The sequence below is a fragment of the Xiphophorus hellerii genome, chromosome 2 (assembly GCF_003331165.1).
Source record: "Xiphophorus hellerii strain 12219 chromosome 2, Xiphophorus_hellerii-4.1, whole genome shotgun sequence".
Classification (NCBI taxonomy): domain Eukaryota; kingdom Metazoa; phylum Chordata; class Actinopteri; order Cyprinodontiformes; family Poeciliidae; genus Xiphophorus; species Xiphophorus hellerii.
The window spans coordinates 21,139,205-21,165,302 of NC_045673.1; the positions used below are offsets into that span (position 1 = coordinate 21,139,205).

The 26,098-nt window shown below is 40.0% G+C and overlaps 2 long non-coding RNA genes across 2 annotated transcripts; both read left to right on the forward strand.

Annotated features, from left to right (window-relative positions):
• Window positions 1–2,284: 2,284 nt before the first annotated feature.
• Window positions 2,285–4,938, forward strand: LOC116729144 (uncharacterized). Its single transcript, XR_004341080.1, has 2 exons — window positions 2,285–3,276; window positions 3,472–4,938. It is a non-coding gene; the product is annotated as an uncharacterized LOC116729144 (long non-coding RNA).
• An 8,742-nt stretch (window positions 4,939–13,680) lies between these two features.
• LOC116710119 (uncharacterized) lies at window positions 13,681–15,275 on the forward strand. The gene is made up of 2 exons (XR_004337042.1): window positions 13,681–14,713; window positions 14,802–15,275. It is a non-coding gene; the product is annotated as an uncharacterized LOC116710119 (long non-coding RNA).
• The last annotated feature ends 10,823 nt before the right edge of the window (window positions 15,276–26,098 follow it).

Consider the following 26,098-nt stretch of genomic DNA (forward strand, 5'->3'; position numbering starts at 1 on the left):
AGGTTCAAACATGATTTTTTTTTTCCTAACTATGTTCAATTAGGTCTGGAACAAGAAGCAGTAAGTAAAACAAATTCCACCCTATGCCTTAAAATCGTTTGATGCGTTTTAACTCACACAGCAATAATCAACATTTTTAGTTGTGTTTTTTTTTCTTTTCCCAGAAGAAAACACTGACCAGTGGGTCGTTGCAGATGTCCACTTGTACTGAGCAAGGTTCTGGTTCTGCTGGAGGTTTCTTCCTGTTAAAGGGAAGTTTTTCCTCTCCACTGTCGCTACATGCATGCTCGGTATGAGGGATTGCTGTAAAGTCAACAAAATGAGAGTAATTGTCGGTAGGTGCTCATTTAGAAGGAGTGAATGCTGCAAGTCAGTGACTTAAATGCAATCGGCTGGGTTTCCTTAGATAGAAACTTTAAATTACTTTGAATAAGTAATTGAGAATTCTGCCTTGTTTAATAACTAGGATCAACTGAGTTGGCAATATATAAATAAACTGAACTGAATTGACTTTCATCTGACTTTTAAAGACTAAACCTATATCTGCCAGAGCTATAAATAATTTAGAAGTTAGATGGAGAAGTCAGCATGTCTGTATTTAATGCAGTTGTGTCGTGCAGGGTCATTGTTTTTATTTTTAATTAATTTTCAGCGTTGCTACAAGTGGGATTGCATTTTAGAGTCTCTATATATCAATGTCTATATATATATACACTGCTCAAAAAAATAAAGGGAACACTCAAATAACACATCCTAGATCTGAATGAAAGAAATATTCTCATTGAATACTTTGTTCTGTACAAAGTTGAATGTGCTGACAACAAAATCATCAATGGAAATCAAATTTATTAACCAATGGAGGCCTGGATTTGGAGCCAGACACAAAATTAAAGTGAAATAACACTACACGCTGATCCAACTTTAATGTAATGTCCTTAAAACAAGTCAAAATGAGGCTCAGTATTGTGTGTGGCCTCCACGTGCCTGTATGACCTCCCTACAACGCCTGGGCATGCTCCTGATGAGGTGGCGGATGGTCTCCTGAGGGATCTCCTCCCAGACCTGGACTAAAGCATCCGCCAACTCCTGGACAGTCTGTGGTGCAACGTGACATTGGTGGATGGAGCGAGACATGATGTCCCAGATGTGCTCAATCGGATTCAGGTCTGGGGAACGGGCTGGCCAGTCCATAGCTTCAATGCCTTCATCTTGCAGGAACTGCTGACACACTCCAGCCACATGAGGTCTAGCATTGTCCTGCATTAGGAGGAACCCAGGGCCAACCGCACCAGCATATGGTCTCACAAGGGGTCTGAGGATCTCATCTCAGTACCTAATGGCAGTCAGGCTACCTCTGGCGAGCACATGGAGGGCTGTGCGGCCCTCCAAAGAAATGCCACCCCACACCATTACTGACCCACTGCCAAACCGGTCATGCTGAAGGATGTTGCAGGCAGCAGACCGCTCTCCACGGCGTCTCCAGACTCTGTCACGTCTGTCACATGTGCTCAGTGTGAACCTGCTTTCATCTGTGAAGAGCACAAGGCGCCAGTGGCGAATTTGCCAATCATGGTGTTCTCTGGCAAATGCCAAGCGTCCTGCACGGTGTTGGGCTGTGAGCACAACCCCCATCTGTGGACGTCAGGCCCTCATACAATCCTCATGGAGTCGGTTTCTAACCGTTTGTGCAGACACATGCACATTTGTGGCCTGCTGGAGGTCATTTTGCAGGGCTCTGGCAGTGCTCCTCCTGTTCCTTCTTGCACAAAGGCGGAGGTAGCGGTCCTGCTGCTGGGTTGTTGCCCTCCTACGGCCTCCTCCACGTCTCCTGGTGTACTGGCCTGTCTCCTGGTAGCGCCTCCAGCCTCTGGACACTACGCTGACAGACACAGCAAACCTTCTTGCCACAGCTCGTATTGATGTGCCATCCTGGATGAGCTGCACTACCTGAGCCACTTGTGTGGGTTGTGGAGTCCATCTCATGCTACCACGAGTGTGAAAGCACCACCAACATTCAAAACTGACCAAAACATCAGCCAGACAGCATAGGTACTGAGAAGTGGTCTGTGGTCCCAACTGCAGAACCACTCCTTTATTGAGTGTGTCTTGCTAATTGCCAATAATTTCCACTTGTTGTCTATTCCATTTGCACAACAGCAGGTGAAATTGATTGTCAATCAGTGTTGCTTCCTAAGTGGACAGTTTGATTTCACAGAAGTTTGATTTACTTGGAGTTATATTGTGTTGTTTAAGTGTTCCCTTTATTTTTTTGAGCAGTGTATATAAATGTTTCCAAACATTGGAAACATTTAAAGTATTTCCAGCCTCTGGATTGTGATTGTAAGAATCCAGAGGCTGGATTATGTTTCTATTAATTTACAGATGGATTGAGTTAATCCACAGGTAATTATTTGTTGGATGTTTGGAGTAAAGCTCATCTAAACTCTCGTCCAAGGAGAGTCCCATGAGCCGGCGCAAGCCGACCGGCAGTCAGATCCACAGTCGGTGGCACCGGGTCGAGGCAGGTTCTGTTCCCCCCTCGACCCGTCTCTCTGAAACAAACTCTGGGTTTATACCCTGCAGTTACGTCCGTTCATTCAACCCATCAGACTTTTCCTTTTTCCTCTAAACACCCGCTTTGTAATCCTTTCTTTATTCAATAATCCCAGATAAAACCTTATTTGTTTTGGATTAGTCTCAACATGTTTGCAGATGCAGTTTTTTTTGTAAGCCTGGAAGACTTTTGAAGAAAATGATTTTTCTTTTTCTAATTATGAATCTCTACTCGTACTCAAGAGGCACGTGTCACATCAGCACCGTTTTCAAACCAGAAATCCTCTCATTCTCTGTTGCTTTTTCAACCCTCGTATTAAATCACTCGTCTCTGCTCTTTTGCACAAATTTATCTCTTCGTGGCAGTGAAAAGCGGCGCTGCTGGAGGAATGTACAACAACACAGCAACAAAGAGGTGTGGGAGAAGTTCTTGGTTCGGTTGTAAATTAAAAACCTCTTTCTTCTCGCAGGAAGAAATTTAGAACTGCTGTTTAAATCTCAGTCGCTATTCTTCCCCCCCCCCCCCCCCCCCCCCCCCCGCCTTTGTTTATTTGAAGGAAGAGAGGGAACTGGAAGGAAATATTTCATGCTCATGTTCATTTTTCAGATCAAAACACAGATACGGAGGAGTTATTGGCGAAGCGTCTTGGAAATGAATGCCCTTTTCACAAAGCCTGAAACATCAACAACTCATAAACATGATCCAGTGGAGAATGGGAGCTGGTAAGAATGTTTTTCTGTCTTTATTAATGCTCCTTTTTTTTTTTTTTTTTTTCCTGATCAGCCTCTCCAGCGCTGCTTTTGTGACCTACTTGTTATGTTGTGACATATTTTTTCATTCTTACCACAGTCTTTTTTTCTCTCTTTATTATTCATTGCAATGCGTTATTAATGGAGCTGCGTCTTGTGCACAAATAGATCCTGACAGCTTTGGACCTTTCTGTTGACGCTGGGAGCCTCAGCAGTACCTGACTTGTGACTCCTCGTGTTAACAATAAAGACCTGATCCTGTCTGAACATCTTCCAGTGAGGAAAACCGGTCCTTCCCCCCCAGGTGCAGCTGTTGTGTAATAGCGAAGATTATCTTTCTATTTAGTCTAAATCGGACGAGCAGATGTCTCAAGCCTAACTGTTACTGACTTGGGGGAAATGTTGTAATGTTCCAGTTAGATTTTGCTGTGCAGTTTGAGACATTTTCTGTGACACTTTTGTGTAAAAATGTACAGTTTTCAGATTAAACAAACTTCACTGGTCCACACAGAGAAAAAATAGCAACTGGATGTTGCTGAGATCACAGGGTTGCCCTTTTTAGGCCCTTTTCTCGTCATTTCTGTTGGAAAACCTGGACTTTTCCTCCACATTTCTTAAACATCTTTATCTTATCTTTGACTGAAGGAGAAACTTCAGGGCGTGCGTAATGCTGTGTGACGCATTTGTTTTGTTTTCTTCTTGAAATCATTTCATGCCTCTGAAATTTCAAAATGTCTCTTCCTCTGCGCTGGTTTTGATACCCAAACTATGATGCTACTCACATTGTGTCTACAATGGGGCTGTTTTCTTTTAATTAATTAAATTCACTGACATTTTGACCAAAATAAAAATATTTTCAGCATCAGTCACATGTCCTCTGAAAGAAACGACCAACAACGTCCTATTATTGATACAATGTGTATTTTGTTATTTGGCATGCAAACCTTTTGGTCAGACATAATGGACTCGAATTTGTTGCATTTAAACTCAGCCTCTTTAAACTGTTAACTTTTTCCAGTTTAGTTTAAAATATGTTTCTTTTTGCGGTAACAAAATGCTAATCATACCCTAGAATCGGCGTTAATGAAACTGTTAAAGCTTTAATTAGCTTTAGAGCGACTCCAGTTCTCAGGTGGATGAAAAATAATGAGGCATTTTCTTTATACATCATTTGTTTATTAATATAAACGTATAAAAACTTGGTTTAAAAAAATAATAAAAGTTTGTTTGCGACGATTGGTCCCACTTTACTGTTTTGTTTTTCTTATTTTTCTAAATCAAACAAACTGTTTAGCTTTCTAGCAGACAACTAAGTGGTTTTTTTTGTTTGTTTGTTTTTGTTCCCAGAACTGACTGATATTTTGATCGGTTCAAAATCTAATCTGTCCACAGCATGAAGCTGCCAAGACCAAGTTTGCCTGGATAAAACCTATTATACGTCCATGACTGAGGCTGGTACTCTTTTGGGAAACTGTTTTAGTCATATTTGCCGCTTTGTAAAGCTTATGTATAATATAATGTTGATCTCTTAAAGTTTATATTTACATGTTTGTTCACTGAGAGCATGTGGAACCATAGTCATTGTTTTCTTTTAGCTTGTTTGCCCAAATTTGACCAATACATTTGATTCTGATGCTCAGTGTTGTTTTTGTGCCAAACAGACCTTATGAATTAGGTGCCCAAACGATCAAGCTTAAATTAAGCCAGCACTGGAAGAAAAAAAGCCGCCATGTTGCAGCAATACTCCTCAGTCCAGAATGGTAGAAAATGATGAAATCCCTGCAGCTCCTTCTGTTTATCTGCTTCTTGCCAAAATCCCTGACCAGTTCAAAGTTTTGTCTTTTTATCCATTTGGGAGAAATGTCCAGTTTTCTCCCTTTTGTCCTTTGTTTCCCAATCATTAACTACCTTCGCTGCACCATGCTGTATGTATAACGATGGGGGGGGAATTTGTTTGTGCCTTTCTTCTGACTGATACCTTTGTGCGCTGAAATCATTTTCATCCTTTGCAACCTCTCTGGAAACCAAGGCTTCAGATAAAGGACGCAAATGAGCAAACATAAAGGAAATCCCACCAGGATTGCTTTAGCACACTTCAAGTTTATCCGATTCACTATAACTGATGGCAGGTTTGAGCTTCAGAAGACTGACTGTAGAAAAAAAGTTGGGAGGTGCTGCAAGAAAAATGATTAGTTTAAGTGTGTGCGCCTTTATGAGACCCAGAATATTGCAGTTTTTAAATGACTTCCTCTTAGAAATGAATTTCTAGTTGAATATGCCGCATTGAGCTTGAAATGACTGATCAAAGTTTCATTTTTTTTTGCATCACGACAATCTGGCAGAGGTGTGTCGACCCTTGAGAGCCACACTGTAATGCTCTGCACAACCATATGATGCTTTGTTTCTGCATGAAAAGGACATGCATATATAAAAATACGGCTCCAGGAGAACAGCCAGTGGATAACATGTTGTTGCAGTGACCAGGTCTGCAGTAATGAGTGTCTCTGGTAATGATTGCCCACATCCCATACTCCGGCCCCTTCGTGCATTTAGCCGTTTTACTCGGAGTCGCACTGCTCCACTTTTCCACCAGACTGTGGAGTCAAACCACAGTTAGACTTATTATTTATGGATGATGGTACTTTATCAGATCCTCTGCGTGTCATCACGGGGAAAACACAGCAACAAAGGGGTGTGGGAAAAGCGCACTTTGACTTTCCTTCCGCTCGGAGTTGCAGAATGGGTTTCCTTTCATGTCCCTTTTCTGGTTCTGGTGGGAATACTGGGAGGATCTGGTGAGAAATAAAACCTCCGATTTATGACAAATCACTCTGAGTAGGAACAGAATGTAATATTATATTATTTCTTTTTTTTTCCTCCTGAAATTTTAAATAGATGACAAGGAGTTAGTGTAAAAATGTTTCAGCCTAAATTGCAACCTTTGTGACGTTTGCTTTGAGGCAGCCGGATAATGCGTCTCAGCTTTGACACCGAGTCTTAATTGTGTCAGATTGGCAGGTTAATTTCTGACGGCCAAGGGCAGCGAGTGAGATAATGATGATTGCGGAACAAGGTGGCGACAGAGGCAGAAATAAATGGTCGGACTTGTTTTCTCGTTCTCTGAACTGAGGCTCTTGGGAAGGCTAATTAGTGAAGGTACATTAACCAGGCCTGGCGTCAGCTTCCCTTCCACCTCATGTGAAGTAAAAGAAGTCTGTCTCAGTGTTTACAGTGCCACGAACAAGTATTTCCTCTTCACAGATTTTTTTTTCTCCTGCTTTTGCATTTTGTCACATCTAAAATGTTTAATATGAGGCAAAAAAAATAAAAAAAATAAATAAATAAATCACCTGAGTAAACACAAAATTCATTTTAATTTCAAAAACAATTAAAATCCACATATATAAAACAAATAATCACATCTGGACCTAATTGTGCCATCCTTGTTTGTTCACCTCAAACATTTAGGTGTGAAGAAAAGAATAATGAAACGAGTCCATTTTCATCAGACGTCACCCCATGTCCTGCTTCTTGCGCTGTCAGGCTTGCTGGGAAGAATCCGCCTCAAGCTGAACGAAAACTTCTTTCTCGCTGACAAAAGCGACGTACGCAGAAGACGGAGGAAGTGACGCTGCGCGGCAGGGCGGGGCGACGACAGAAGAAATTACACACATTGTGCACTAATTAATGCCGGAGCAGTTCCGCTCATCAGCATTATCTCCACATCAGTGGCATTTTTCCCGCAGTATCTCTCTGTTGGCGCAAATGGAGCAGCGGCAGCTCTCTGGTTCGTCCACTGAGCCTGATCCATTTCTCTGCTGGAGATTAAATAGGTTGGTACCTGGACTGTGATTGGTTTGCTGCCAGCCTCCTTTTTCTCCCAGCTTCTGACGGCGTCAGAACTCCTACCCTCTTTTTTTTCTGTGTGGTCTCTTTCTATCTTTATCTTCCGTCCTCATCCCATCCCCCCCCCAGCCCCTCGCTCCCTTTATTATCTTCTCGTGATATCAAGCATTAGGCTCCGCTCCTCTATTTCCTCTTCACACTGAGCAATATTTTAGAGTTAGATGAAAGTCCATCAATCCCCCTTCGGCTTGAGCGGGCGTGCCAGCTGGAAATAGGATACGACGAGTATAATCTACCGAGAATATGAACTGTTTTAGCTGTACAGTTTGTTTACTTTGCCACCCTGGACGGCCATCCAAAAAAAAAAAAAAAAAAAAAAAGACCCAAACCAAAACCACTGCATCACAAATCGAAAAGTAAAGAAACTATACTTTATAACCTGGACGCCATTGAACTTTTTCCTGATTTTAGCTTTTTGTATCTGAAATGCCATTGTGTTCTAGAGATGCTGGTGTTTTGTCAATTGAACAAGCAGGTAACTCCTGGATCACATCTGTTGGTAATTAGACCAGAAATGAATGGAGTGCAAAGTAAAGGTGTGAAGATAAAATGTGTTTGGTTCCAGGACGTGTCATTGTGGAAGGAAATGAAATGGCAGAAACTCTGGCAAAAACAGGCGATGAAGAGAAAATCCACAATAATCACAATATTAATCAAGTTCCATTGATTAAATCTGACATTAAATTGTTCATTAGGAAATACACACAAAGGGAAGAGTCTCGGGATTTCCAGGAAACAGAAAAAACATTCATATATAATACGAAAACACGTTGGATTAGCAAGGAAAACGAGATGGAAAAGGAAAGAAGAAAATGGAATCACTCAACTCAGAATAGGACATCCAACAGGAACATGCACATATTGTAACCAGCAGGAGACAGTGGAACATGTACTGCTTCACTGTAATAAATACAAAAAACATCAAGAATTCACCTGATCTGGACTATTAGAGGAAAAAATCAGCCAGCAGATTCAATATGATTATTTTATTTCTCAAAGCAACTGGATTATTTAGTCAAATTTAGTTTTTCTGTTTTGTTTTCCCATCCTGCCCATTCTCCAGATTCACCGTCCAGTCTAGTGGGGGCAGTAATGCACTTAAACTAGTCTGCCAACCTCTAAAAGAAGACATTAAAGCGAAATACTGCTGTATTAACCTTGGTGAGGGGGAAAAAAAGGCCAAGCTTGCCTGTTTTCATATATTTTTCAACATAATCTATATGATTTCATGTGTAAATTGGTGCAGGTGGGTCTCCGTTGATATACGTGTCTCTCAAACTATCATTCTAGCCAATTGTGGATCATTTCATCAGCTCTGTAGCTTGTACCTTCACAGCAATGACAGCAAGTTTTGTGCTAACTCAACTCAACTGTGAACTTTTCTGGGGGAGAAATTAAATCTTCACAGCTAGGTAACATCATGCGCTACTACTCTCGTGTTTTCAAAGTTTCTTTAAGCAAAACATCAAAAGATATGTAATGTCTGATGACAACTGTTTTTCTCCCCCTTTTTTCGCTGACACGCTGCTGATACAAGCCCAACATAAAGCTTTTAATGGCCCGTCTTAGCAGGTAAAATGTTGCTTCTCCTTTCTAAATCGGTTTTCCAGGGCTGTATATCATGTTTATTAGTTGTTATTGGTCATACGTGGACCGTAAATCACTTTTAGGGAAACATTAGTTCAGCCTGCAGACAGAAAAATGGAGACTTGGATACCAGATCGGAACTAATGTTGCACATCATCTGTTAAGTTTTGCTCTCTGTGTGTCTTTTTTAGCGGTTTGTTAATGGGTAGTTTTATCAACATATTCTGAAGACATTAATGATCCTTTTGGGTCATTTTGTGACGCAAGTTGGGAATGAGTTTGACACTCCTGGCGTAGACCACACATTTTGGACAGGTTTGAGGTCAAGGCCATTTCAAAAGCTTAATGTTACCCTGCTTTATTTGCTCCTAAACCATTTTTTGATGTGTGTTTGAGTCTGGGTCGCGTTACAACACCTAAATGCATCACAGTTTAGACCAGTGGTGTCCAAAGTCAGTCCTCGAGGGGCGGCATCCTGCAGGTTTTAGTTTTCTCCCTGGCGGTAGTAACAACCTTTTCAGCATGTCAATGTTCTTCTTAGACCTTCTAATGACCCATCATTTGGTCCATGTGCGTTAAACCAGGGAGAGAACTAAAACATGCAGGATGGAGGCCCTCAAGGACCGACTTTAGGCACCACCGGTTTAGACCACCTGGCTGTTGAGCTCGGGTGAAGAAAGAAACCTGGATGTAATCTGCCTTCTTCATTAGTCCATCCGCTCTGTGCATAGCACCATTACCCCCACAGCATGATGCTGTCATCACCAGCTGGCGCAGTGTTCAATAATTTGAAAGCCGCGACTTCCGCAAACCCACTTTTTGTCAAACAGTCCAATCTGTGTCAAACCATAGTTTTTTTTTTACCCCCAGAAAGTTTGGTTGCTGCAAATTTCAGTTCAGATTTAATCCTGTAAGACTCAGTGTTGTACTATTGCATCTCTATTAAAAACATTAAAAATAGAACAAATAAAAAATACAGATGTACTTTTCCCAAGCTTAGAGATTGGATCCAGTTGTTTAGACTCTAGAAGGGTGTGTGCCTTTCCAAATCAAATCCAATTGTCTGAATTTACCACGGTTGGACTCCATTTTAAGCTGTGGAAACATCTCAAGGATGATCAGAGGAAAAGCACAACTTTGAACTGCATCAACAAAGTATGAAGCAAAGGTTCTGAATATTTATGTACATGTGATTTTTTTTCTATTTCTAATAAATTTGGAAGAATAATAATAATAATAAAAAACAACCCAAAAACTTTTTTCCACATTGTCATAATTTGGTATTTTTTGTGTAGAATCTTGATGAAAGAAATTCATTTAACACAGTTTGGAATAAGGCTGTAACCTAACAACATGTATAAAAAGTGAAGCGCTGCGAATACTTTCCGGATGCGCTCTACCAGTGTATGATCTAATCCTAACCTCGCCGCTGCAGTAGATGATGGAGATGTGAAGACAGATTGCCTCCTCCTCGCCGGGAGACAGCAGGACAGACATGGGAGGTGGGAGCAGTGCGATGTGCTTTTGCACTGCAGTTTGAAGCGACATGTAGAGAGGGGGGCCTTTGCAACCCTTGCCTCTCAGGGCTCCTTTGGCCTGTGTATAATTGATGAGTAAAGTGAATAAGAGATGAGTTTGTGACTGTCAGCCAGTCTGATGGGGACGGACAGAGCTCGAGTTTGGCTCCCCTCATCTGGACGATGATGACAATGACGGTGACGGCGATGCCTGCGTTTCCTCCATGACTCCGCCTGCGCTGGACCGCGCCCAGAGTCTTTGTCACCTCTTCTGGATGGCAACACAAAAGGCAGGCGCACGTGCAAGAAGAGAAGAAGAAGCAGAAGAGAAAGAAGAAGAGGAGGAGAGTGAGGGAAAGGTGAAGGCAGGGTTGAAGAGAGGGGGCAGAGTGGAAGATAGATAAAGGACAGGGCAGCGAACTGGAGTGGGGTGGGTGGTAGACAGAAAGCCGCGAGAAGACGGAAAATTACTGGAGAACATGTCGATCATTTTGGAAATGGAAATGTAAGAGAAATGTATCCTGCAACCCTAAACCTTTGTTACAATTTCAAAAGGACCAACAGCTGTAGTCTCTGTCTGCATCTTGGTAAATAAAGGTATACGGTTAGCTCACATGTGGTGTGTTTAAAGCTGAATCTTCCCTCATATATTCCTCTATCAAAGTGAAGATGACCAGTGATCAGAATTTAGACTTGGTTTTAAAGGCTGATACCTTTACAAGCCACAGTTTGATGGGATTGTTATTACACAGTTGTTTTAGTGCAGCGAGGGGTCAGGACCTTTTACTGGGCTGCCGTGCGGCGCTGATCTTACACTCAGATTAAAAAGAGTGAATGTGCATAGATTAGGATCAGGGTAAAAATGTTGGTGTGTGCTCCTCTCATGTCTCTACCGCTGTTTGGGAATGAGGTAGAATGGACCTTTCCATTAGAAACGCACAAGTCAGGATTTTATGGCAGATTTCCAGCCATTTAGTTTTTGTAAAGCTTTGACTTACCAATACTAAATTTTTAACTCATACTTTTCTCTAGTAACCTTAATATTAGAGGGTATAAAGAGCAACGTGTCTGTTGAATGTAAAAATTCAGTTCTGTTTAAATATTTCTGATGGAGCCACTGCCACCAAATTTAAGTAAGCTCTCAACAACAACCAATGTAAGATGTAAATACAACTATTTTCAAAGGAAAATAGTCTACAAATAAAGTGGCTGAATGAGCAATTAAATAGAAATTGCACAGGAAATATAGATAAAGCACACATGAAGAAAATGATGTGCTCAGCGGCATAGATGGCCAAGAAACCAGCTAAGGTCTGTCAGTATTTAGAAAGCATTTATATCCTATAGAAAGGTTTCTAATTACCATAGTATTGCATGAAGTGGTACAATTGGTCAAAGCAAAGAGATCTTTTGAAAAGTCCTATTGTTGCAGAACACCCTGATGGCAATATTAACTATTACATTTCTAAACTTCTGATTATTGCAGTGGGATGGACTGGCGACTTGTCCAGGCAGTAGCCCGCCTCTCGTCAATTGACCGCTGAAGATAGGCACCAGCATCCCTTGTGACCGTGGAAGGATAAGCGTGATGGTTGGTTGGTTGGATGGAGGATTATTGCAGTGTTTGCAGTTGGAGCCATATTTCCGGAGAGGAGAGAACAAGATTTAACCATAAACAAGCCATGCCCAGGTGGAACCTCATGGGAATCCTGACAGAGGAGATGTCAAAGAATCAAGAAGTACTTGCTTCAGAGACACCTAGAAAGAGCAGGTATTGTTTCTCCCATGAAAACAATTAGTGTACTCAAACACAACGGACAACATGGCTGCTCACTGCACAAGACTCCACCACTGAAGGAAAAAAAGCTTTCTTAAGTTTGTTTAAAGTTTTCTGCTGAGAAGTTGAGCCTCCAACAGTCACATCATCACAACAAAGCTTCTCATTGTGCCATTTACAGCTGTTTTTTTTTTTTTTTTTGGAGTTTTGGACTGGGAAATTGTTTACAAGATGAGCTCAGCTAACTCGCAGTTGCAAAAGGTTTTTGCTAATTGCTGCTGCCGCTAGTCTGGAGGAGCAGTGTGCGGCAGGTGAGGGATGATCTGGAGACTGTGGCTGGAAAAAGACAGTGGGAAAATAGAAAACTGCTATGGAGTTAAATAGGACTAATAATATCTGAGTATTCACTGTTATTATTCTACACCGTGTTTCAAATTATTATGCAAGTGACATTTTCTCAGATTTTCTTAAATGGTCAATGCAAATTATGGTCAATATAATTTTCAAGTCATGAACTATTACAGTATAAATCAAATTTTACTGAACATAGCTCCCCATGAGAACAGTATATTTTTCAAAAATAAAAGACTCAAAATGCACTGTTCCAAATTATTATGCACAGCAGATTTTCTAAACATTTTATGGATTATAAAGAACTGCAAACGGTCATTCTATGAATGTGCAGCATTAAATGGTCACATGTACTAAAATCAAAAGCTATTTCAATCAAAAACATCTTAACAGACCGAGTTACATGTTAACATAGAACCTTCTTTGATATCACCTGCACAATTCTTGCATCCATTGAACTTGTGAGTTTGTGGAAAGTTTCTACTTGAATTTCTTTGCAGGATGTCAGAAAACCTTCCCAGAGCTGCTGGTTTAATATGAGCTGCATTCAGATCTTCTCCTTGAGGAAACTCCAAAGGTTCTCAATAGGGTTGAGGTCAGAGGTCAGAGGAGGATGGTGACCACACCATGAGTTTCTCCCCTTTTATCTCCATAGCAGCCAATGACACAGTGGTATTCCTTGCAGCATGAGATGGTGCATTGTCATGCATGAAGATGATTTTGCTTCTGAAGGTACAGCTCTTCCTGTCATGTTCTGTGTTTTTCTGTGTGTTTATTTTGAGTTTTCAGTGTCTCTGTGTCTCCGTGTTGTCCTGTCTTCCCCTTGATTGCTCCCAGGTGTTTCTCGTTCCCTGATTGCCTCCTGTGTATTCAGTCTCACCTGTGTGTCTGTTCTTGGTCGGGTCCTTGTCTAATGTGCACTCAGTCTTTCGTGTTCCAGTCTTGTTAACGGTTGCTACCGGCGTCGAGCCCTGGCTTCCGCTCGGCTGTGCTGCCCGTTGCTTGCACTGTGTGTTGCACTATTAAAATCACTATTCATCTTACCTGGGTCTACAGCTTCTGCCTCACCACCCCTCAACACCCGAAAAAAGTGACACTTCCTTTTGAACCATGAAAGAAAGTGATCAGTCAGAAAGTCCAGATACTTTGCTGAGGTCATTTTCGCACCTTCATGGACTCTGAAGGGGCCGACCAATGATTCTCTCCCCATGATTTTGGCCCAAAGCATGACTCCACCACCTCCTTGCTGACGTCACAGCCTTGTTGGGACGTGGTGGCCACACTTTGTTTTTTTTTCTTTTGCAGTTTTGACTTGCGGTAATTCCATGTGTTTTCTACGGTAATAAAATGTTTCGGATATTACGGTCAGGAACTGTTGGTATTTCACCATTTTTTACTGTAAATTTACAGAGTTTTTTTTTTACAGTGTGGGATCTAGGATTTTAGTAAGGGGGTCTACATAAAGTTTACCCCTAACATTTTTTATGACCCTCTTGACTTTTACGACCTCTGTAAAAGTTTCAAATGTTGCGTTCGCTCATGTCTTTAGAAACCCACTAATGTGCAGATGACTCTTTGGTGACAGAAAGTAACGGTGAAATATGAAGCAACCAGGATGGAAACATTTACTCCTCTTTGTAACTTATCTATTAGCTTGTTTTTCAGGGACAAGACAGTCAGAACCTTGAAACAGGTTAGTTTAACATGTTACAAATGTTCTGCTTGCAGGATATCTTTAGCCAGTGGCTACTTTGCAGTCTTCAGCACAATGCAGCACAACAATAATCATAGCACACCATTGTTAAATTTCATGATTACAAAAATCAGAACAAAAAAGTGTCAAAAGGAAAATAGTCATTTATTCTTAATATATCTAAATATTAATGTTTTACAAGTATGTGTTGGTCTGTTACATAAAATCCCAATGAAATAAATGGAGGTTTGTGGATGTAATGGAGAAAAATCCAGCAGGAAAGTGGTGTGAATAGTTTTTCAAGGTACTGTACTCTTTATAACATACATAGTTTCCTCTGTTTAATTCTTTGTTAGTGAAATAGATACGCTACAGAATCTGAGAGAAAAATCTCCATCTGTCTTCCGCAGAGAGAAAGTGTGTCCTTTGTCCAACCTCTGGGACTGGCTGACATTTCTGCTAACGCCCGTCACATGAAGCTGCTGCTCAGACGCCTCTGACTGCAGAAAAGGCCAGATATCTCTTTGTGTTTTGAAGTGAAAGGTCAAAGAGCAAACTCCTCAAAGCATGCGTGAAAATGTAATGTAATTTTTTTATTATAATTAATACAAATTACCACCTTTTTAAAAATTTTATTTTTTAGCTGTGTTCTCATTTCATGTTTCAGAAGATCCAACACAGATACTGAGTGGCTTTCACAGCTGCTGGATGTGGAACGTGTTAAATTTGCATCAATGCCATCAGTTAGTAACATGCTCTCCCTGTGCAATCTGAGAGAGTGAGCGCTTGTAGAGCTTAAGGTCTCCCTCAGCCCTCTGATGCACTGTGCTCTCCCTCTGCGTTTAGCCTTTTGGGGGAAGGTGTTAGCTGGATGTGAAGCAGGCAAGAAGGACGGCAATGTAGAGAGAGAGGAGAGGGAAAGAGTTTCAGCTGAGTGCAGCGATTTTCTCCCAACTCCCGGATGGCTCCCAGATGTTTTTTTTTTGAAAGCCATCGCTTTCTCTGCATTTGTTCTTTCAGTTAGTGTGTTGTTCCCATGTTTTCTTCTCCTCAGGGATTGAAGCTTTGAAAAAAGTGCTCCTTTCACTTTGTGTGATCTTTGTCATCCTTCATCAAATAAACTCTTCCTAGAAACTCTGAACATCTTTCCTGTCCTTTCTGAAGGAAAGCACCCCACTGCATGATGCTGCCACCACAAGTTTTCACGGTGGTTGTGGTGTGTTCAGGCACAAGAAACAAGTACTAGTTTCTTGTTTTTTACAGACTCCCCCGCCCCCACATGTGCTGTAACTAATTCAAGCTCTTGATAGAACAGCCGGATTTATACTGAGAATAAATTATATCAGAGTAAAGCGAGTGAAATCCATATTTGCGCCACACTTTTTGGATTTTATTTGTAAAACCGTCTATTTTCTTTCACTTCAAAGCACTCTCTCTCTCTGTTGTGTTTGTCTTTTAAAATAAATTCTCAAATGTGAGGTTGTTGTGCGATTAAATCTCCCTCGATATATGATGTATATATATACATGTTGTCCGGCTTTTGCTACATGCACTGAAATCGGTCAATTCTAAACAATGTTGTATTTTACTTTACTTTCTGTCTGCTCTCACGCAAATGTAGTCCCGAGTATAACAGATGCTGGATTTGAGTACTTGAAGTGCAGAAATGATAGCAGACGTGTTTGACCTTTTGGTGATTTATCCAAGCTTTTCATGCTTCCTATGTAAACAACAGGAAGATCTGGCCCTTGTTTGGCTGATGGCTCTTTTCTTAACAAATTTATGTTTCTTAAAAATGGCCTCCATAAATATTTTTTGCTGCATGCACATCTTTAATAGCAGTGAATCATGTCTGATTACAGCGCTCTGTTCTAAAGTTGAGCAGTCTTTAGAACTAAGGATGAAAGCGCACAAACTCTGAATCACTTTTGCTTTGTTTTTTTATTATTATTATTTTTTTCTCGATCTTTATCCTCGTTTCTGGGAATCCTGTTGGGTTTTTTTTGGAGCCTTTGCACCTTTTCTCATTTGTGTTGACTGTTCACATAGTTGTGTCAACAGATTGCTGCAACAGTGTGACATGAGGGACATGAGTGACAAAGAGCTTTATCTAGCCATGTGTCTCTGCACATATTTCACACGACTGTTCGCTGGGGTTGACTGTAAATAGAGCGATCTGTTTTGATGACGCACAACCTTCTGCAAGCTCATTGATATGGAGAGGGAAGTCAGGGTAGCGACTGCCTCGCAAGCAAACGCATTCCTGTGATGCAGAGAGAAGCTCTTAACCGCGCTGGATTTAATGCAATTACAGATCCATAAATGGGTAAAAGTTATTCCACATGCTGCTCCGTGTTGTGTATTCCCCCTCACTCTCTTTGTTTCCTTTAATTCCTGATGCAGAAAACGTACCTCGAATCTTATCTGCGCACGTAACCCTTAACCTCAGATGTCGCGAATGGGAAAAAAACAAAAAAACAAAACAAAACAAAAAAAAAAACCCAGCAGTTTGGTAGAAGAAATCTTCTGGGAGAGTTTTCATTTTCAAGAAAGATGAATCTAATTATTGCACGAAATTGCCTAATTAGCAGCAATGCACGCAGCAGGACTTCAGAACAATCACTAACCTTCCTGCTTTGAATTAGTTTGTTGTTTTTCTTTGATAAAAACGCAGATTAGCATATGGCACAACGATGAACCTTCCTCCTCTGAATTAATGTACCAATTTTCTTTTCTTTTTTTTAAAATAAAATGCTCATTTTACATATGGTAAATGAAGGCCCTTCCTCTTCCTGCTTCCCTTTGTTCCCATCCTTTCTTATATACTTCTACCTTTTAAAAAGATGTTCACTGTCCTGTCTTTGTGTCTACTTTCTCAGTCTCTCTAAGCAATAACCACTAATCAAAAGAGCCCCCTAATCTCTCCTTCTGCCCTTCCCCTTTCCCTCCTTTTACATATTAAAGTGATTTTAGTGTCACACTGGCACAGTTCCCACTCTAAATGGTCCATGGCATACAGAGCTGCTCCGACTCCTTTCCATCCTCCTCCAGCTCCTGCCCCATCTCTTTGTTTCACTCTCTCCCTCCCTCTGGCTTGACATGAAGCGAGTGACGCACAGCGCTTCTGTTTGGAAGTGACGGCCGACCTAGCTTCGGCTGTGACGTCGTGCAGTCCTCCAAAGCTTGTCTACGCACAACTTAACCTGCCAGATGCATCATTAACTTTTTTTTTTTTTTTTTTGCCTTTTATTGCAATACAGCGGCAAGTAAGTTTCATTTTACGTTTATGAGATGCCTCCTTTGTTTTGATAACCATAATAAGATGCAGTGAGACGAATTGCCTTTAAAAGTCAATTCGTTAACAGACAGAGTCCACCTGTGCCTAATTAAATCTCAGTATAAATCCAGATGTTTTGCGAAGGCCTCAGAGGTTTGTTAGAGCACATCGATGAACAAACAGCGACGTAGCACAGCAGACGGGTCAGGGGAAAACGATATGTCGACATTTAATGTAGGGTTAGGTCACGGAAAACGACTTCTGCTGCACTGTTCAATACATCTTCCACAACAGGCCAGGTGAGGAGAGCATTAATCAGAGAGGCACCCAAGATCAATCCCTATAGTAACTGTGGAGGAGATCAAGTAAGAAATCTGTTGACTGGAACAATATCAGTAATGCAAAGGCCACAAAAGAAAGAAATTGTTGAAAGAAAGCCATAAAAAAAATCCTGCTCAAACGTTTCTACACATGATGAAGAGGAAACGGCAAAGATGCTCTGGTAAAATGAGATGAAAACTGAACATTTTAGCCCAAAATTCAAAACTAATTTTGCACATCACCTGGCAAACATCATGAAACATGGTGGTGGCAGCATCACGCCGAGAGGATGATGGATGACAAAGAAGCTGGGAAGAGTTGATGAGAGTCGACGCAGACAAACACGAGCCAATCGTAAACGAATCCTCAAAGATCAAAATTAGTTTAGTTAAAAGCCCACATTCCCAAATAAATCAATGATATATTAAAATAAGAAAAGTCATAGAGATAAAACATATAGATTCGCCCATAAAATGTGTTCCAATATCTCGACTCCAAAGACCCTCGCTGACAACAGCACATGTCTCTGCGTGTGCCTTACATATTCTGTGTAAATTGCTTTCTTGCTCAGCCTAAGCACAGATTTATCAATTATTAACAGACCAAATTAATTCTTCCTTCATGTCTGCAGCTACTCTGTGTGCAGTGGGCGTATTTTGATCTGTTAAAGTGGTAGGATGAGATGAGCTTCATGTGCACAAGTAAAACATGTTTGTTTTTTTTAAATTGCAAACAGTGCTTAGAAGCTTTGATTTTTATCATTATTCTGATAAAAAAAAACGTTTCACAGCTTTCCTTTGAGATATTCCAAGAAACTGGCTGGCGTACAAAATAAATTTAGTTTTCAGCAAGATTGGTGCTGGCCAGTGAGCGGAGGATTCGATACTCTGTGATCCGGTCTTTCTCTAATCAGTGCATAAACTGTACTCCAGACTGTCAGGCAGTATTGACAACAACACGCCTTTATTGTGGATGATTTTAAGAGTGAAGAACCCTGAAGGCTCCCTTTTCCCTAAACATCAGTGCCGTGTTTAAGATCCGGCTAGAGGTAGCATACAGATATACTGTACATGTAATTATTTTTGCCTATGAATAATTTTATTTGAGAAATGCTAAACAGTACATATTATCATTTAAAACAAATGTAAACACCTCTAAATATGAATGTGCCATTGATGAGCTTTCCTTTGTTATTTAATTAAAAAAAACAAATAAAACACTAGTTATAAAAATACTTTTGATCTCGATTAACGCCTGATTCTATTCTGTTTTACACAATACAATCAAAGTAATAAACAGAAAGACCAAATTTAGCTTTTTGTGATACAGTCTCCCAGTGACTTCCTGTTACACACACAGATAAAGGAGAAATATCCCAGCTATCAAACCATTAGTGAGGTTAATGGGAAAATAGCGAGCTCTGTTGGTGCTGCATCCCCAGTGATGAAAGCCTCAGAGAATGTCAAATGAATGAGGAGAAAGGTGCAAACTTCTGGTCGGATTAAAAGTCTCAGCTTCATTTCAGCTCTCCTCTTGTGTCAGTTTTCATATCTGAGTGAAGAGCACCAGTGAAAACAACAAGCAGTTCTCAAAACGATGACTACATTTAGTAAAGGAAGAAGCTACCAATCTGGATCTCTGTGAAAACATCATCCCCCCCATTGTTAATGAACAGTTGATTGAGAGGAGTCATATTTTGGTCCAGTTTCACAATGTATGGTTCAGACAATCCTAAAGTGCTTGAGTTTTGTGTCATTTGTTTTTTAATCACTTCCTTTTTACTTACTTTTGTGTTCCTTATTGTTACTTAGGAGGTACAAAGATCTTAAGTCTATTCTTTCATATTTAGTTTCCTGGTTTATTCTTGTGTTTTTGTATTTACTTCTCATTTCCTTTCGATTCTAGATCTTCCCTTGGTCTTCCTGTGTGCCTATCATTCCCTGCTGGATCTGCAAAATAAAACATTCACTCCCATATAACCTATACAACAACATGAAGTAATCTAAGCGATCTCTAAAATAACACACCATGTCCCAATTGAAAGAAATTCAAGAACAGACGAGAAACAAGTTATCAGTCTGGAGAGAGTTACAATGCTACTTTTACTTCTTCCAGTGAAATAAAAATGACTCCAGGAGCGCATCAACAACATCACAAAAGGATCCAAAACAACATTTAAAGTAGCATGTAAGGCTAAAATCACTACAGATCAAGAAGAAAACAAGCCTCCATCACACATATGCCAAACATCATGTTGATCTAAAAGTGTGTTGGGAAAATATTTTGTGAACTGATGAGAAAAAAAAAAGTCAAATTCTTTGCAAGATGTGATAGGTTTATTTTGTCATAACCTGCAAAGAATCAGCCAGAGACAGAGATTAGGTTTCTTTTAATTTCTTTTCTGCAGAATAGGAGAATTGAGAACAGACGCGACGAATCGCTGTCAAACACTGTCTGGACTCAATTCTGCCAGTTCTTTCTTTGCATTTCTCTTTATTGTATAGAAAAAGGAGGTTGGGCTTCTTCACACAGTCACACAGAGAATTGACCAACCGTCTTTACATTCTGGAACCTCCTATGGACATGCCCTTATAAGGGCATGTGACTGACCACAACTAATCAGTTACAGATGGAACTAATAACACATGAATGTTTAACGTTTTTAGCTTCCAAGCAAACATCCTAAACAAAGTTAATAATATACTACAAAAGAAAGAGAAGTTAAGTAAAAATATAAAAAGAAGAATAATATGAGAGTAATAATATAAAAAGAATAATATGAAAAGAATAATATGAAAACATAACTTGTAAAATAAACTCATGAGTAAATGAACAGGAGGATAATTTTTCTAACAAGATGTGACTCCTGTTACACGTAGCATCAAACTAATCTATTATTTTAGTTGAGATGTGGCCATTTTCAGGTGTGTAACAGCATTTGACATTGATTCTTTACTACACTGACGTGTCTGACTTGATGTGTTCAGATCAACCAGATCACATCCTTCTCCTTCTTCCACCTTGAGAAAAAATAATAATCCTATATTGCAGAGGATGCAGCATTGCATCGGTTCTGGAACTGGGCAGATGTTTGTTGAGGTGTGTGCTAGGGTTATCACGGATAACACCAGAGGAAGAGCAGAGACAGCAGTACAGCCTCCACGCAGTAATGATGCGATGTCGAGGCACAGAGAGCTGGAATGAGTGCAACCTGTGTGATTTCCTTTGTGTTCACCAGCTTACATCAGCCAACCATGACGCAACGCCACAAACTAGAAGAAGGTCACAACAGATATTGCAATATTGCTGAACAGCACTTTGAACATGATCTTTGTGCGCGCATGATGTGACATTTGTATGTTGTCAGGGGAGTTTTGAGTCTTTCAAATTCATGGCCCGGAGCCCGACACTCCCCGACTGTCTGATCAGATTTTCATCTCCGGCTTCTCTCGCTTTTGGTTAAATCTGTAAAAGGGTGGAACATTTTATGTGAATTTATCACTGTTAGAATTGAAACAATGTCTGAGGTTGATTTTAAAATGTAAGAAAATCTCAAAGGCTTTATTTTGGGACTAAAATTTTATGGGGGACTCATAGAACATCTGACACTTTAAGAAACACACAAATCTTTCCCAGTATGAGCTAAAAAATATCATTACTTGAGAAAAAAAGTTTGTTCAATGGGCATTTTTTTGATTCCAGAAACCTACAAATCTTGACAGTATTAAACGAAATAAGCCACAACTGATTGTCTTTGTTAAAGCTGAGCAATTTGGGTTTAAAATCAAACAGCACTTCGGTAGTCCAACCCTGATAGGCTCTGAAAAGATGGCCAGGGAATGGCCTAGTCAAAGTAAAGCAATGAGTTCTAAATCAAACTGAGATGCAGAGACATGCATTTGTACAGGCTGACCATGACCAAAAACCTTCAAGTGTGGCTGAATGAAAACAATTCTGCAAAGCTGAGTGTGACTAAATTTCCTCTGAAGTGATATAAAAAACTTCACTGCCACTTTTTCACAAATGCTTAAAAGCTGTTGCTGCTCCCAACTGTGGCAAAACCAATTATTTGGTTTAGGGAGCAGTTATGTTTTCACATACAGCCCAGTTGGTTTGGATGGCTTTAAAAACTTAAATCAACATTTAAAGATGTCTGTCTGTATCAGTTATGATTAAAAATAGATCACAATTGAAACAGACATCTTTAAGGGGACAAATATTTTTTTCGAGGCTGCAGATTTGTTGTGTAGATTTTACTATTTTTTGATGATATAATTGTTTTTAAGTCTCAGAAAGACAGGCATAATTGTGTGGCTATCAGTTAGTTCATGCAAGGAGAGAGAAAGGACAGGCCCACTGACCACAATTCCTCTGTGAGCCTGAATGTGGCAGTGAGTCTTGAATTTCTCCCTGTACGGTGATAAGCAAGAAATGAGAGAGTCGTGTTAATCTCCCGGGCTCAAGGCTATTAACCTAGCAGTAAGGCAAAAAAAAAAAGAAAACAGAAAAGAAAAATGGATGAAGCGCTGGTTCTTCACAGAGATCATCAGACACTTCTGGAGGAGGAGGTGAATCCCGAGCAGGGAATATTCTCTTCATTTGGTTGACACAAAAACTCATTCTAGCTGCAAATGTCGCAAGCGGTAAAGAGGACAGGAGACATAAGAGGTGTAAACTATCATGTTCCCAGTTTGGTTTGGAAAAAATGTTTTACAGGCAAATCCAAAGGAATGTTAATAAGAGATTAAAGACCGTTTCATCTGAGGACAGATTTCCTTATTCTGTCTGTAAATTAAGTTACACATTTATGTGGGCCTACCTAATCGATGTTATTATCTCAATCGATTAGCACACTATATTCAGTCATTTGTGTGATTGTAGTTTTTTTTTCATTACTACATTTACACAAATGAGAGTTTAATGACAAAAAACGTGTAAACTGTCACATAACGGTTGAATATGATTCTGATTTAAGAAAAACCTTTCAAAATTCAGGGTGTTGGTAGGAAAAAAAAAGGCTGAAAGGCGTTTTGGTTGGCCAACATGTAGGAATGTTCTCAATCTATTCTCACAATAAAATGTGAAATGCAATGGTGACTATTTGTAATATAGCTTTAATCATCACTAACTTAAATTTCTTAGCACCTGAGCAAATTAAAACATGTCATGCTGGTCCAGTTATTTTACAGAATTGTCTTAATCCAGCTACACTAGAGAGTTTTCAACCATGAATGAGTGGTTAAATGTAAAAGCACAGCATCTTACTTGGATCTAATTCTGGATTTGGCAACTTCAAAATTTCCCTTTTCTTTTTGGTTGGTTCGGATCACTGTTCTGCAGCAACACCAAATAAAAACTGAGCTTCAGCTCACAAGCTGATTGCCAGACATTCTCCTTACTTTTCTGTTACAAAGCAGAAATAATGGTTCAATTAGTTAACTTTCCCCATGTCTTAAAGCAGCAGAACTACCACAGAACATCAAGCTGCCAAATCCTTTCTACCGTCGTTACGTTATTGTTTTTCTACAACGCTGTGTTAGTTTTCCATCAGATGCAATGGGACACCTTCCAAAGAGTTTCTCTTGCCAGTCCACAAAATTTCCCCAAACTCTTGGAGATCATTAAGATGTTTTCTGAGGACATTTTATACAAACAGGCTTTTGTGGGGTTTATTTCTGCGAGCTGCGGTTTTATCCATGGAAATGTTGCACTCTTTCTCCTATTGTTAAATCTTGAATGCGAACGTTAACCGATGCAAATGAGTCAGTAAATGTTTTCATTACTGTTCTGATTTCTTCTGTGAACTCCTTCATGAGTCGTCGTTGCACTCTTGGAGTAATTTTGGTCGACCAGCCATTCCTGGAAACATTCTTCACCGTTTCATGTTTTCTCCACTTTTGGTTCTTGAATTTCTTTAGCTGAGGGAAGAATGTGCTGCTTTTCTTTAGGTTACTACATGTTGTCAGACTAAGTGATTCTTTTTACTCAGCAGTTCAAACAGTCATCAGATATGAAAGAAGCTTGCTAAATTGAAAATAAATGTTAATTCATGATTTAATAATGGAGCAATTTTATCTTCCCAAAGGGTCAGGTTAGTTTGGATAGGGTTTTTTCCCTTAATTAATGAAGATTTCTTTTTGTATATTCAAGTTATCTTTGTCTGATATTTAAATCTGTTTGTTAAACTGAAAAATTAAACTTTGACAGCCAAAATTGTAAAAACATTAAAGGCTTCAAATTAATTTTTACAACCCTCTTTTACACCTATGACTCTGTCTTCTGAAGTCATTTAAATAACGTTCGGTTTGACTATTGGTTCATTTTTGAGGTTCATGACAGGTTTCCATTCATCCGCTGATTGATTTATTTCATGGCAGCTGAAGGCAGAAGCTCTACGGTGGCTTTAACAAAATTACTATTGTGACCTTTGTGACATTTATTAGACTCGTTTTACAACCTGAGTCCGTGTAGTGCACAGTGGTTAAATACCGAAGATAAAGACCTATGGTAAAGGAGCCCACATAAAAACAGCCACTCTGCTGATTTATTAGCCTCCAGTAGAGACATGTGCTTTTCAGGGCCACAGTGTAATGACGGCTGCTCTGCAACATGTTTCCAGTGTTAAGTTGTATCCACTGACAGCTCTGTTATCTGTGCCTCTCGGTAAAAATGGCCAGCTACGTAATGTCTCTGTTATCGCGCTTTGATGCACAGAGCTACTCAGAAACGCACATTCTTTACTGGACAAATGCACAGACTTGTTGAGCCAAATACGAATGGGTTCTTGTTGCTATTTTTCGTTGTTATCGTTTGTGATGAGGACAAAACCTCTTCTTTCAATTCCAGTGCTGAATCTTAAGCTGACTCCATGATCATTTCTTAAAATGTGTACCCAGAGGTTCCTTTCTTCTTTGACTGACGCCATGAGATAACACAGGCTGGACAAAAGGGCCTCCTGCTTTTTCGCAGTGAGGGAGAAGAAAGCCAGCGAGCCAAGAAAGAGGAAAGCCACAAAGATAAACTTAAGAGATAGGAGAGCAGAGAATGTTAAATTATGATAACCTCAAGTCCTCCTCTGATGACACACTGTCTTCTCTCTGTCTGGGATGATTGTGTTGACAGCGTCGTTTGCTCATCTGAGTCCAGTCTCTTCATTGCATCGCTATGATGAAGACTGTGGGGATGAAACGTGAGGAAGATGCTTTGATCTTCTTCTTAAATCAAGGTTTGAAGTGTATATGTCTTTTTCTAGAAATACAAGAAAAATGGTTGAACAGTGAAGTCCACCACAGTGCTGAAGAATGACTAATGATGAAGAAATGCTTGTGGAAGGAATGTATGGAGACGGATGAGATGATTTTATCAAAATGTCAAAGCGTGTTGAGTTTTATGGCAAATACCTGCACAATAACGGTTCAATGTGGTTGCCTGTTGTCAAAAGTCAAATTCAATAATAAAGGACAGTCCTTATTAAAAGGAGTTGTGGTTAGGATTATGAGCAGTGTTGCCGTACTCATGACATGTGTGAAGTCCGGTGTCTATAACATTTTTAGGCCAGGGATTGATGTAATGAAGAGCTACTGCTAGTATATAAACATATTCAGTCATCTGGGTAAACATGAGACTTTGACATCGACTTCCAACATCTACCTTCGTGCTGTAGCTTACTGGTTGAAACTTCTTGTTCTGTATGATCATTTTTCTTTGCAATTGTTCATGAAAAAATAAGTCCAGCTCCTTGACCTGAGGCCATGCAGTGGTAGAGGCGCTCTAAGGCCTGAAAAATGGGTTTCTTCTGTATTCAAACATGAACACAAAATCAAGCCAAATCCATGTTTGCCATACAAAATGCAGTCCTGCTAGCACTGTCACAATGATGTTCCACGGTTGTATTTGTCCATGTTTTTCCAGGCTATGTCCTAAATGATTGGAGATGGTATATGGTTGACCATCCCCATGCCAAAGCTTTGTTAGATTGAGGTTTCCAAACTTATCAAATGACATGTGGTAATTCTGAAAGAAACTGAAGAGGTGGTGCTTTTCATCACAGTTTTACTCAGGAAAACTGAACCAACACGTAAATAGATAAAAATTGACCACATCTGCTTGACTTGATAGATCTGATTAGTTTGTGTCTGCATGTATCTAATAAGTGTATTCTGTTTTGTGAGTCCAGCGTCTAAGTACATTAGACAAGCGAAGCAGGTGCAGAAAAAAGGAGGAGTTAGTGTTTCTCTGTGAATTTACTCTGAGTATTTCAGCTCAATGTGTAACATCCACAATGTTAATGGAGGCTTAAAAGACTTTTTGTGGTTTTATGCCATTTCCACACAATCAAAATGGAAAGAAAAGAGTAAATAAAAAAG